General features: G+C 34.3%; 1 long non-coding RNA gene and 1 pseudogene across 2 annotated transcripts; one reads left to right on the top strand and one right to left on the bottom strand.

Annotated features, from left to right (window-relative positions):
- Positions 1–429: 429 nt before the first annotated feature.
- LOC143228790 (uncharacterized) lies at positions 430–3,185 on the bottom strand. Its single transcript, XR_013015459.1, has 2 exons — positions 3,003–3,185; positions 430–1,019 (listed from the first exon to the last, which is right to left on the bottom strand). It is a non-coding gene; the product is annotated as an uncharacterized LOC143228790 (long non-coding RNA).
- Positions 3,186–3,299: 114 nt separating this feature from the next.
- Positions 3,300–7,821, top strand: LOC143228788 (uncharacterized; annotated as a pseudogene). The gene is made up of 3 exons (XR_013015458.1): positions 3,300–4,129; positions 5,158–5,332; positions 7,329–7,821. The product of XR_013015458.1 is annotated as an uncharacterized LOC143228788 (transcript).
- The last annotated feature ends 4,420 nt before the right edge of the window (positions 7,822–12,241 follow it).

The raw sequence follows: 12,241 nt of genomic DNA, 5'->3' as shown, positions 1-12,241 counted from the left end.
ATAAATCCATGTTTCAACTAAAGTTGATATATTTACCAATTATAAGTGCTATTGGACTAATACTAGTGTCAGAATGGAATTGTTTGGTACAAATATTATGAAGTTGCCACATATGTTAATGCACACCTTTGTTGAGTTACTCACATTTCAAATGCATACATCCAAACCACATACTGTGTAAATATGAATTTAGTATGAAATCACCCTGAGATAATGCTCTTACTAATGATTTTATAAACTAATTTGTAGATGATTACACATGTTATATGTGTAACTAGATTCATAAGGTTAAAGTGTTCAATTCTAAGATATATTTAAATGAATTATATTAATTAAAAATACAATACTTAATATTACACACTGTGTTATATTCTTAAAAGTTCAAATTTGTCACACAAAAAAAGAAAAAAACTTGGAAAATGCTTCTGGTTTAAGGAAAAAAAAGTATTTGTTTAATCTCAAGTCTCTATGATTACCACAATTATATTTTGTAGTCAAACTGAAGTACAATTTATATAAATCCCTAAATAATAATAAACAACAGCAAGTTATTTATGTTTACACAAATATTGATTTTTTATATTTATACATGTGCTTTGCATACTATATACAAAACAAACCATTAACTAAACATTCCTAAATAAAATGATTTCTCTTCAAATAACTACCAAATTTTTAGCTTAAATTTTTTCCTTAAAAAAAACACATTTTTATTTCTTAATTAACTGATGTACATGGATGTTTTTGATGTGGAAAACGAAAGGTGTTTTATAGTTAATATTTTACAGAAGTAACTGGTACAAATGTTTCTGTCCCGGCATGGCCAGGCGAGTTAAGGTGTTTGACTTCTAATCTGAGGGTCACAGGTTCGAATCCCCGTCGCACCAAACATGCTCGCCCTTTCAGCCATGGGGACATTATAATGTGACAGTCAATCCCACTATTCGATGGTAAAAGAATATCCTAAGAGTTGGCATTGGATAGTGATGACTAGCTGCCTTCCCTCTAGTCTTACACTGCTAAATTAGGAACAGCTAGCAAAGATAACCCTCATGTAGCTTTGCACAAAAGTAAAAACAAACAAACAAATGCTCCTAAAAAGAAAACAGTTTAATATTTACAAATAATAACTCTTATTTTTCATAACAACAGGTATTTTGATAGTTTCTAAAACTATTTTTTATCTAAATCTCTAAAAATACATTTTACTTTTAATGAATATTTTTCACTTCAAACACTTGCAGTCATTAAAAGACACTTGAGGTATAACATTTATATTTTAAATTTAATTCAAGCAAAATATTGGCCACCTAGAGAAACGTTTTTGTTTTACTCTAAGTAATAAATACTAAAGGCATCCACACACACAAAAATTACTAACAAGCAACAGATATGTTAATACTTCACAATGAGGTGGGCCCTATCAAAATATGTTACAAGGTAAGAAGTATACTATTTGGCAAAACCAAACATTTTAACTTCTAAGCTTACTACATTTTATATAAATATCAGGACTAAGGAAAACATGCAATGGTTCTAAAATGGTTGTAAACTCTTATTAGAAATCAAACCACAATATAGCTGACAAGAAATGGAATTTTCAATAAAGTAAGAAACTTCCAAAATTTCACCACAAGTGTTTCAGTACTTATTCTGTTAAAGAAACATTCTTTTAAATAAAGACATTTGTGTTTAATACTATATATTTTTTGGTAAAAACAAAACTTGTTAATCATAGAAAAACCCACTTTCACGAAATAACTGTGTGAAAGAGACACGATCAAATCATGGCTAAACAACAATGGATGAACAGTGAGTAAACTTGCTGTGTTACATCTCTGGTTCATGTTGTTAGTGAAAATCAAGTCTTTGAAAACCAAAAATGGCAAATGTGAAGTTGACAATACTTTATATAGCAAGGAACATAAGTACAATGTGACCCAAGAACGTTCAGAAACTACTGTACGTACAGGACCTTGTGATATAACGTTTTGTCTAACCTAGTAATTAAACCTATTACTAAGTGCTCATATATCACACAAGGTTTGATAATTAGGTACAAAGTTTTGATGTGTTTGTCGGCTCTATGTGTGAAAAATGAATGACATGCCAGGTGAATTAGAAAATTGTGAATAATAACTATAATTCAAATATTAATATTTATTATGCACAACAAACTTGGTGAAATAGTGCTATATTCTTCATAATTATAACAGTAGAAACAACTTTGAGCAAAATTCAAAATACACAAACACAGTAAAAAAAAATATCCAATATCTAAAGCTCTGATTAGAAAAAAAAAGTTATAACACCACAAGAGGGCAAGGAATAAATGAATTAATACACTTACGAACACTATTACTAAAATTTTCAAAAAAATAAATTTAACACAGTTTGTTAGAATGTGTAATAGAAGAACAGAATAAAATTTACATATTCCAAATTTCATAATTTAGTGTTTTAATTGTTACACATAATGTTGCATAATACTTGAGGGACATTGTCCCTAAACCTGAAAGAGTGTGAGTTTTCGCTGAATATACATGCTACTGTCACTAATTGTATATAAAATTACAAACTCGTAGCCCAAATATTAGGCTATTTAATCCTTTTATAATCTTACAATTTGACCCAACGGCTGCCATACAAATTAGGTTCACACAGTCTCAGTCCCTACAGTGGCTCAGAATCACATAAAAGTGCGTATTTGGTAAACACGTTTTTAGTCACTGTAACAGAATTAATCTCAAATTATACTTTTGTGCTACTTCCTAAATATAACCATTCTTATGATCATTACGACTTTTATAATACGTGATTCTGCCGTCTGGTGGAAAAAAAAACCTTTTTACTCGGTAAATCGCATGCAATATTTTGTGAAAAAGGCTTAATAACTAGATAAGATGAATTACAGGATCTAGTATATACTAATATATTGTGAGAGGCGATATGTGTTTAAACAAAAGTTCAGGTTTGGATGGAAATGTGTTTTGTACACCCACTTGATTTTCAGAAGTACAAACGATTTTCCATGTTTCACTCCTTTAAAGAAAACAAACGAAACTTATAAAGCACCATTTACATTTCTATACGCGAAATTGAAGCAAGGTTTTAATTTCAGAAAAGAGAGTAAAACGCAGTTGGTACGAAGCGTTGAACCACGCCCAGGAGGTGTGTACAGATCAGTCTATAAATATCGCTCAGAATTCTAGGACCAAAATAAACTGGTTTCGGTAACCGACTCGATGCGCTGTTTTTTCTTCGTATAAAGCTAAATTTGGAAATCGAAATACGAAGGATACAGCGTGAATTACTAAGGAAGGGTGAATATCAGTCCTAGGGAAGTTAACACCATAGAAGAGTTGGCCAGTAATATATCATAGTATAATTTCCAAATATTTCTACAAAGTTGAAATTAGGACCGATGAACGTTCTTTATTATTATTAAATGTATAACGGAACTTGATTTCTTTGTAATTGTCGCAAGGAGCATATTTACTGACATGAAATTGTTGAGTATGCGTTTCAGTTTAATTAACCAAACACTGCTGTTTTAAAACACAACCATGTCGCAGCTCGAAGTTTGGACAAGACGGAGTAAAAGCCGTAGCAGAAGTAACATTTCTGAATCGAGTCCTATAAATGTACCAGAATACGATGGATATCTGATCTCTCTCCAAGACAAGCTGCTTTCTGAATGTTTCAACCTGACAACGATTGCTGAGTGGGACAAAGCTCGTGTTCTGGAGGTTGGGTGTGGCTGTGGGGACACGACTCGTCAACTAGTTGATCGGTTACCTATTATTCGTGACATTTTAGGGTTAGATTCAGACTTGGATGCCATCGATTATGCCTTTCGGTTCACGCTGATGAAAAACTAGACTTCGCTAACGTGAAAATTGACGACATTAGTACATTTGACTTGAAATGGGGTAGCAAGTTTGATTGGATGTTTTCAACTCACGCTCTACTATGGGCACGTGAACAGTCAACAGTTCTCAGGAACTTAATGTGGTGTCTGAAACCTGGAGGCAAATGTTTTATTGCTGTTCCAGCAGGAAAACCTCCAGATCTTCATGCAGCACTAGTTAAAGTATTCAAATCTTCTTCTTGGAGCAAGTATTTTGTGGTAAGAATTTTTTGTTATTAGGGCTGAATATAATAAACAGACAAGAAAAGGGAAATAAAATATCGCGCGTATTGTTCGTTGCTGAATATAATTATACAGTAGATTTTTGCTGTTGAAAGTATATTTCTATATGCTCCGATGTAGCATAATTGTACAGAATGTTTTACATATAATACTAGTAATATCTGTGACTCAACAAGGTTTATAAGTTAATTAAAAAGCTATAATTAATGTATAAAAAAGGTTGACTCAATTATGTGTTATCATTTTTTGCTCGAACAAGAAGTGGCTCATTTGTTTATATTTCAGAATGACAACTATCAGAAATAGCACAGGCATCATCTACGTGATATATATGCGTGCGTGTGTGTGTGTGTGTGTGTGTGTGTGTTTGTGTACTGAGTTTGATTTTAAAGCGTTCAGAAACAAACGAAACATTCAATGTGAACATTGAATTACTGAGTCAATGCGATCTCTCGCGCATGCATCCCTTTTCAGAGTACATATATATGCACACACACACACGTGCGCGCACAAATAATTAAAGTCCGTGCACTTTAGTGAAATTTCTTTTTATTTCAGAAGGGAGGAGTATGAAAAATTAACCCTTTAGCTCAGTCGGCAGATGGCTTGCCTGGTGCACGAGGGATTCCGAGTTCGAGAACTACAGAAATATGTCTACTGTAGCAGAACGTGAAAATAACACATTTAGTTTCTAATATTGGAGTAAGGAACAGCTGAAATCCTGTCGACGATATATCTCAAACAAGTTGTTTAACAATTGAATTTTGGTTCGTGTTAGCTGTACATACAAATGATCCTAGTTACAGCGTATTGATAACATTGGTTATCAGTTGAGTTCGTTGGGCGAATGCACTTATTTCGGACTCAGAAAAACAAGGCAAAATATTTACCGTTTTCAGTCAAGCATCCATCCTCGAAGTAATAGTATGCTTAGCATGTTAGCAGATCCACAATCTGCCTTGAAATTGTTTCTAATGTGTGTGTTTTTTTTCTTTTTGAGACAGACGGTTTCAGATCTGGTTGTGGATTTGATAGACGATAATTGTAACCGTCTCTGGTTTCATCATCCACATGCTGACCGAGTTTATTCTGCTCTCTTGGATCAAACGGGTTACCAAGTGTTGAAAACCAAACTTGTTGACTTCTGCTACAGTTTTACCGACGACGACGAGTACAAAGGTAAACCTTTGTTGTTGCTGTTGTTAATTTAGCTACTCCAGAGCCATCTCTTAACCGTCTCTAAATCAGAATTGATAGACTGGACGGAAGACATCTAGTTGGCTTGTTTTGAATTTCGCACAAAGTCTACTAGAGGGCTATCTGTGCTAGCCATCCCTAATTTAGCAGTATAAGACTAGAGGGAAAGCAGCTAATCATCACCACCCACCGCCAACTCTTGTGCTACTCTTTTACCAACAAATAGTGGGATTGATTGTCACAGTATAACGCTCCCACGGCTGAAAGGATGAGCGTGTTTGGTGTGACGGGGATTCGAACCCGCGACCCTTAGATTACGAGACCAGTGCCTTAACCATCTGGCCTTACTGGACTAGAGATCTAGTTAACATCACCCACCGCCAATTCATAAGATACTCTTTTACAAATAAAAAGTCGTATTAATCATAACATTATAACGCCCCCACAGCATGTTTTAGAGACGGGATTCGATCTCGCGACTCCCAAATTGGCTACGATTCGGTAGCCAATTCTATTTAAATCAGACAGTTAACTTAAGTACGAAATAATTTTATTTCTAGCAGATGTTATTTCTTAAAGTTTTACAAACTCGTTTATAATTAATAAAATTTAATTTTCATTTTGCGTCGCATTTATAGAAATCACTCAACGACAAAATATTTCTATTTTTCATAATATTTAACATTTTTTCTATAATTTTTTTTCAAAATTATTTGGCCTGGCATGGCCAGGCGGTTAAGGCACTCCCCTCGTAACGCCGGGGGGCGTTATAATGTGGCGGTCAATCCCACTATTTGTTGGTAAAAAAGTAGCCCAAGAGTTTGCTAAATTAGGGACTGCTAGCGCAGATAACCCTCATGTAGCTTTCCGCGAACTTCAAAACAAACCAATCAAAATTATTTAGTATTTTAGAAACTTCTTTACGAAAAGGTGCGTAATAGACCATTTGAACTATGCCCGCCATAGGTACTTACTCCTAAACTTTTATATTATAAGCCTTCAGGCTTAAAGTGTTATTCTGACAGAACAGGCACTGGTTTATATTGATTAAATAAAATCTAATCTCAAACCATTTGGAAAGCTGGATTTATGTTTTATACTATTACGTGTGCTTGGTATTTTTTTTGTAACCACATGATTTATTTAACACAGTACCCATAAGGAAAAACTCAAATAATATAACATTGTTACTCCATGTTCATTGCAGTTACTAAATATTTTGATAAAGCAGTGAAAAATTAACGATTATATTTTTTTTATTTACCACTCGATTCCATAGGGCCGCAATCTCTTGCGGTTTCATGAGCAAGTATTTAAGTGAGCAGATTGTTAGCCCACTGCACCGAGCCGTCCCTAATTTAGTAGTGTAAGACTAGAGGGAAGGCAGCTAGTCATCACCACCCACCGCCAACTCTTGGGCTACTCTTTGTACCAACGAATAGTGGGATTGATCGTTACATTATAACGGCCCCACGGCTGGGAGGGCGAGCATGTTTGGCACGACGGGGATGCGAATTCGAGACCCTCAGATTACGAAGCGCACGCCTTAACACGGTAGGCCATGCCAGGCCCAACGAATATATTAACTATATTATATTATTAAACCGTTTTAGTGTTAGTTATTGTTTTAATTTGTTTAATACTGCAATTAAGAAATTATATTAATAAATGTTTTTATTGCTTGGTTTATAATTGTCTAACGTAGTAAGTAAAAACGCATAATATATTCTTCAAAACATTAAACCCTTTTTTATTATTCATTATTTTAACTTGGTTCTGCTGCAGTGGAGAAAATACAGTAATATTCTTCTAATCGTTTGGTTCGATATCTATGTATGACAAGTAAAATAAGGTAATATAATGTATAATAATATTTTTACCTGTCAAATAAAAGAATTATAGTAAACTGCGATTACTCATTTATGGAAGTTAAAAATACGATTATTGAAGGTTTTTTTGTTTTTGATTTTTTCCACAGAATGTGTTAAGTCGCTCTTTAAACAGCTGATTCAAGTCATACCGGAAGGGAAACAACACGTGTTCACCAAAGAAATGTTGAAAGTTGCCCTAAAAAACGTCAAAAGGGATAAACATGGGAATGTTATCTGGAATATTAATTATGCTGTGGTTGTTGCTAAGAGACCAGAACTCTGAAAATAATAATGTAATTATTGAACATCACCCTTTTTTTCTTTTTTGATCCTATAACCATGAAAGAACGTACCCTGACCATTTCAAGGGTCGAAAAGACGTGAAATAATAATAAAAACGAAATCATTTGTATAAGCAAAAGACGTCAAACAAGAACAGCATAAATACGTAGCTTTAATATCCCGAATATATCGAATATATATATATGTGTGTTAGAAAAAAACCTTTGGAAAAGGATAAAATACAAAAATATTAATTTGTATTAAAACACTTATTAATAAAAATGTGAAAGAAAATTATATAGGAAGAAATGTACCCAACTATGTGTTAGTTCTTGTATCAAACTGATGTAAAGAGGCTTAATTCGCATTTTGTTTAGGGTTAGTCTTTGAATTGTAAACCAAATCTGCATAGTCTTGTTTCGTTTTTTCAATTTCGCGCAAAGCTACACGAGGGCTATCTGCGCTAGCTGTCCCTAATTTAGCAGTGTAAGACTAGAGAGAAAGCAGCTAGTTATCACTACCCACTGCCAACTCTTGGGCTACTCTTTTACCAACGAATATGGGATTGACCTTCACATTATAATGTCCCCACGGCTGAAAGGGCAAGCATGTTTGGTGTGAAGGAGATTAGAACCTGCAACCCTCAGAATACGAGTCGAGCGCCCTAACCACCTGGTTATGTTATGATTAATACTACTTTTAGTTTATAAAAGAGTATATTATGAGTTGTTGGGCCAGGTGGTTAAGGCACTGGACTCCTATTCTGAGGGTCGCGGGTTCGAATCCCCGTCGCACTAAACATGTTCGCTCTTTCAGCCGTGGGGGCGTTATAATGTGATGGTCAATCCCATATTGTTGGTAAAAGAGTAGCCCAAGAGTTGGCGGTGGGTGGTAATAACTAGCTACCTTCCTTCTAGTCTTACACTGCTAAATTAGGGACGGTTAGCGCAGATAGTCCTCCTGTAACTTTGCGTAAAATTCAAAACAGAAAAACTAGATGATATTTAACGGTCGATTTTTTTTACGTAATTTTGTTCTTTCTTTTCTGCACAGATATGTCATACTAAGTTGATAATAAATTTGAATTTTATTTTATTAGTTCCACCTCAAGTGAAATTACAAATAGAAATCTTCTGTTTTTAAATTCCTAACTAGTTCATTTTCATCGAAATGGAGATAAAATGCTCTTCGACCGTGTTTTGGTCTTATTTATTTTTAATCGTATAAATACTGAAACATTTTCTAAACCAGATATTTAAATCTTTTATGGAAGCACGTTTTTGTAAGCATGTTAAACGTTATATTCTTTAACACAGGCACACTGATAACAAAAACATTTTTGTACAAAAAGTACAACATACCACATCCAATGTACACTTCAAAATCTATTTGCCTCCTCCGCACATAAACTTATTTAATTTCGATTAACTACCCCTAACAAAAGAGGATAATTAAACAGAAATCTAATTATTGGCAAATCCATTTCAAATTATTCAAAGATGGAAACTATAATTAAAGTTTTAGCTGTAATTCATGACGTTTCGATCATTTTCCATTCACATAGGATGAGTAGTATATCACAAGAATTTCAATATGTAAATAACGTGAGAATACAATTATAATGTTAAAATAACCAAAAGTCCTACATCAAAAAAGTTTTTATTTCAAACAGCCAATAGATGAAGTTTAAAATAGTGTAAAATAAAACAAAATGATTTAAACAAAAACTGATTATTGTAACCATCGGGTTACCAGGGTTTCAGATTGAGAAACTGGAAATTTTTCCTCCTGTATGGAGCGATACTGTAACCGCCCTAAAACAGCTTAAATAACAGTAACATAATAACACTTTTTACATTCGTTAAATAACCGGATATTTATTGCGTCATGCTCTAAAATAATAAACAAAATTCTTTAAAAGCTTTTCTAGTAATAAAAAACCAAAATCAAGAAAGTTTTTTTTTTAAGTTCGTTGGAACCTGCTCAAAATAAAAAATGTTGCTTCTTCGTTTTCCTTTTCGCTGTTAAACAGGTCTTCAAATCTCAATTCCTATGACTACCTAAGGACAGATTAGCTCAAGGAAACACTGTACCGTGTATGATTTGTTAAGAGATATTCCAAGTGGAATCTTTAAAAGCTGCCTCTAACCACAAATTGCATATGTGACACTCGCAGTTGCAGAGAAACAGGGGATGGTTTAACACCTTCAGGATCCCCAGTAGCACTTACAACGTTAGAATCCGGGTTTTGATACCCGTGATGGACAGAACACAGATAGTCCATTATGTAGCTATGTGCTTAATTACAAGGAAACAACGTATTTACTGTTTGTGATTGGGACCAAAAAACACAAAAACTGGTACAGTTTAATATATTTACTATTTGTGATTGAGACAGAAAGACTTCTCATAACCTTGATATTAAACTGCTTTAGAAATCCATCACTTGGGGGATAATGACGACTTGCAGTCCAACATTAATTTGTTTTGAATTTCGCGCAAAGCTACTCGAGGGCTATCTGCGCTAGCCGTCCCTAATTTAGCAGTGTAAGACTAGAGGGAAGGCAGCTGGTCATCACCACCCACCGACAACTCTTGGGCTACTAATTTACCAACGAATAGTGGATTGACTGTCACATTATAAAGCCCCCACGGCTGAAAGGCGAGCATGTTTGGTGCGACCGGGATTCGAACCCACGACCCTCAGATTACGAGTCGCACGTCTTCTAAGGTGATTTTAAACTAAGTCGATTATAGTTAACACAGTTATCTTTGTATTGTACAAATGACAGATTTAAACGTTATACACAGCGTTTTCCCAAACTTTTGTCATTGACGATCCCTTTAATAAATATGGTCTTTTGTGTCCCTCACCACTCTCTGTTTATCAAACGAGTGAGGGAGTGGGTTAATTGACAAGATATAATACACGAATACACATAAAGTACGTATCAATAAAAATATATTCAAATCATTAGTGCCCTTCTCAAGTGATCATTTGCGTCACACATTTTGGGAAACGCTGGTTTAAAACATAGTAGGTATAATATATATGTAGAAACAGCTGGTTTGCGTTGAGAATCTTTTTATGTAGAGGAGAGAACAACGTCTTGACCTTTTTCTGTCATCGTCAGAAAGAAAGAAAGAGGTAACTGTTTGTTTATTTTGGAATTTCTCACAAAGCTATTCGAGGGCTATCTGTGCTAGCTGTTCCTAATTTAGCAGTGTAAGACTAGAGGGAAGACAGCTAGTCATCACCACCCACCGCCAACTCTTGGGCGACTCTTTTACCAACGAAAAGTGGGATTGACCCTCACATTATAACGCCCCCACGGCTGGGAGGGCGAGCATGTTTGGCGCGACTCGGGCGCGAACCCGCGACCCTCAGATTACGAAGCGCACGCCTTAACGCGTTAGGCCAGGCCCAGAGGTAACTGACCGGAAGCTGACCACATGTTTGAAGGGGGTTGTGTAAATACCATTCTACAGGTGAGCTGGTCTGAAATTTTGTGCCTTTATGAATTTTTTTCGTTTACACGATTTAGCTGAATTAAAAAAGAAGTTATAAAAGGTGATCCAAAACCTTACTGTTGGATTACAACTTACAACTAAGTAAGATATTAAATCTTTATTTTCTGTATTAGTTATATTAGGCATTTGAAATTCAAACTTCTAAACTATTCATACAATTTAAATCGTGGAATACATTTAGGAATACTGGTTGAAAATTCCTGTTCTTGAAACATTCCTATTGTTAGTCTTTTCTTCAGATATAAACTAAAATCAAAGCTGTATGGAATATTTATGACAAATCAAGGAAAAATATTGGGAGTTTTGATCATTTGAGAATTTTGAAAAAAAAAACATACGTAAAATATATCTTTCTAGTCAAATAACACGAAAAATAAATTCACAAATTTGTGAAGGAAAAAATTGAAACATTAAAAAAAGTGCGTTTTTGGTGTAAAATGAAGTGTGAAATCCCCAAATTTGTTTATTTTTTTGAAAAACTCAACTTTTAAACATTAATACTTTAATTAAAGAAATATTATTGAAGACATACCTTCCTTTTTCTTCAGCGGCCACGACTCATTAAAGATGTGAATAATGATTGATCTTTAACAAAAATGGTGCTATAAAATTGTGCATATTCTTTCTTGGTCCAGGATAAGCAAAATTACGCAAAAGTATTTACTAACTTGTTCCAGATCACAGAATCAGATTACCGATAAAGCAATACTTAATACATTGTTAAAGGCACACCTGTGTTTTCGATCGTCAACATGTACTACTTTTCACTTTGTTTTTATAATGTATTTGATCTCTTTCTCCAAAATTGTCCCCTGCTGGAAAGGCTACGGATTCACAACGCCCAAATCAAGGGTTCGATTCCTCTCGGTAGACTCAGTAGATAGCCAGATGTGGCTTTACAGTAAGAAAAAACACACACACTTTCTCCAAATTAACTCAGATCAGAAAATTCAAACTTTTTTTCGTGCTTGATTTTCAGTGTTTATATCTCTTGTTTGATTATTGCTGTTTTTTTAATTATTACTTTAATCGAACAGTATTGACGTTTATGTGTTTTAACAAATAACAGTTGTTAATTTTACACAACAGTCTTCTTCATTCCATGAACAACAACAATATTAAGCTTCTGATGAAAGCTACTTTTAATCTTTGGCAAACCATATCATGATCTTTATCGAAAGCACGAGTTGCACTGAAAATGCTACCT

Source organism: Tachypleus tridentatus, chromosome 10 (genome assembly GCF_004210375.1).
Source record: "Tachypleus tridentatus isolate NWPU-2018 chromosome 10, ASM421037v1, whole genome shotgun sequence".
Lineage (NCBI taxonomy): Eukaryota > Metazoa > Arthropoda > Merostomata > Xiphosura > Limulidae > Tachypleus > Tachypleus tridentatus.
This window is presented reverse-complemented; position numbering and strand designations above follow the sequence as displayed.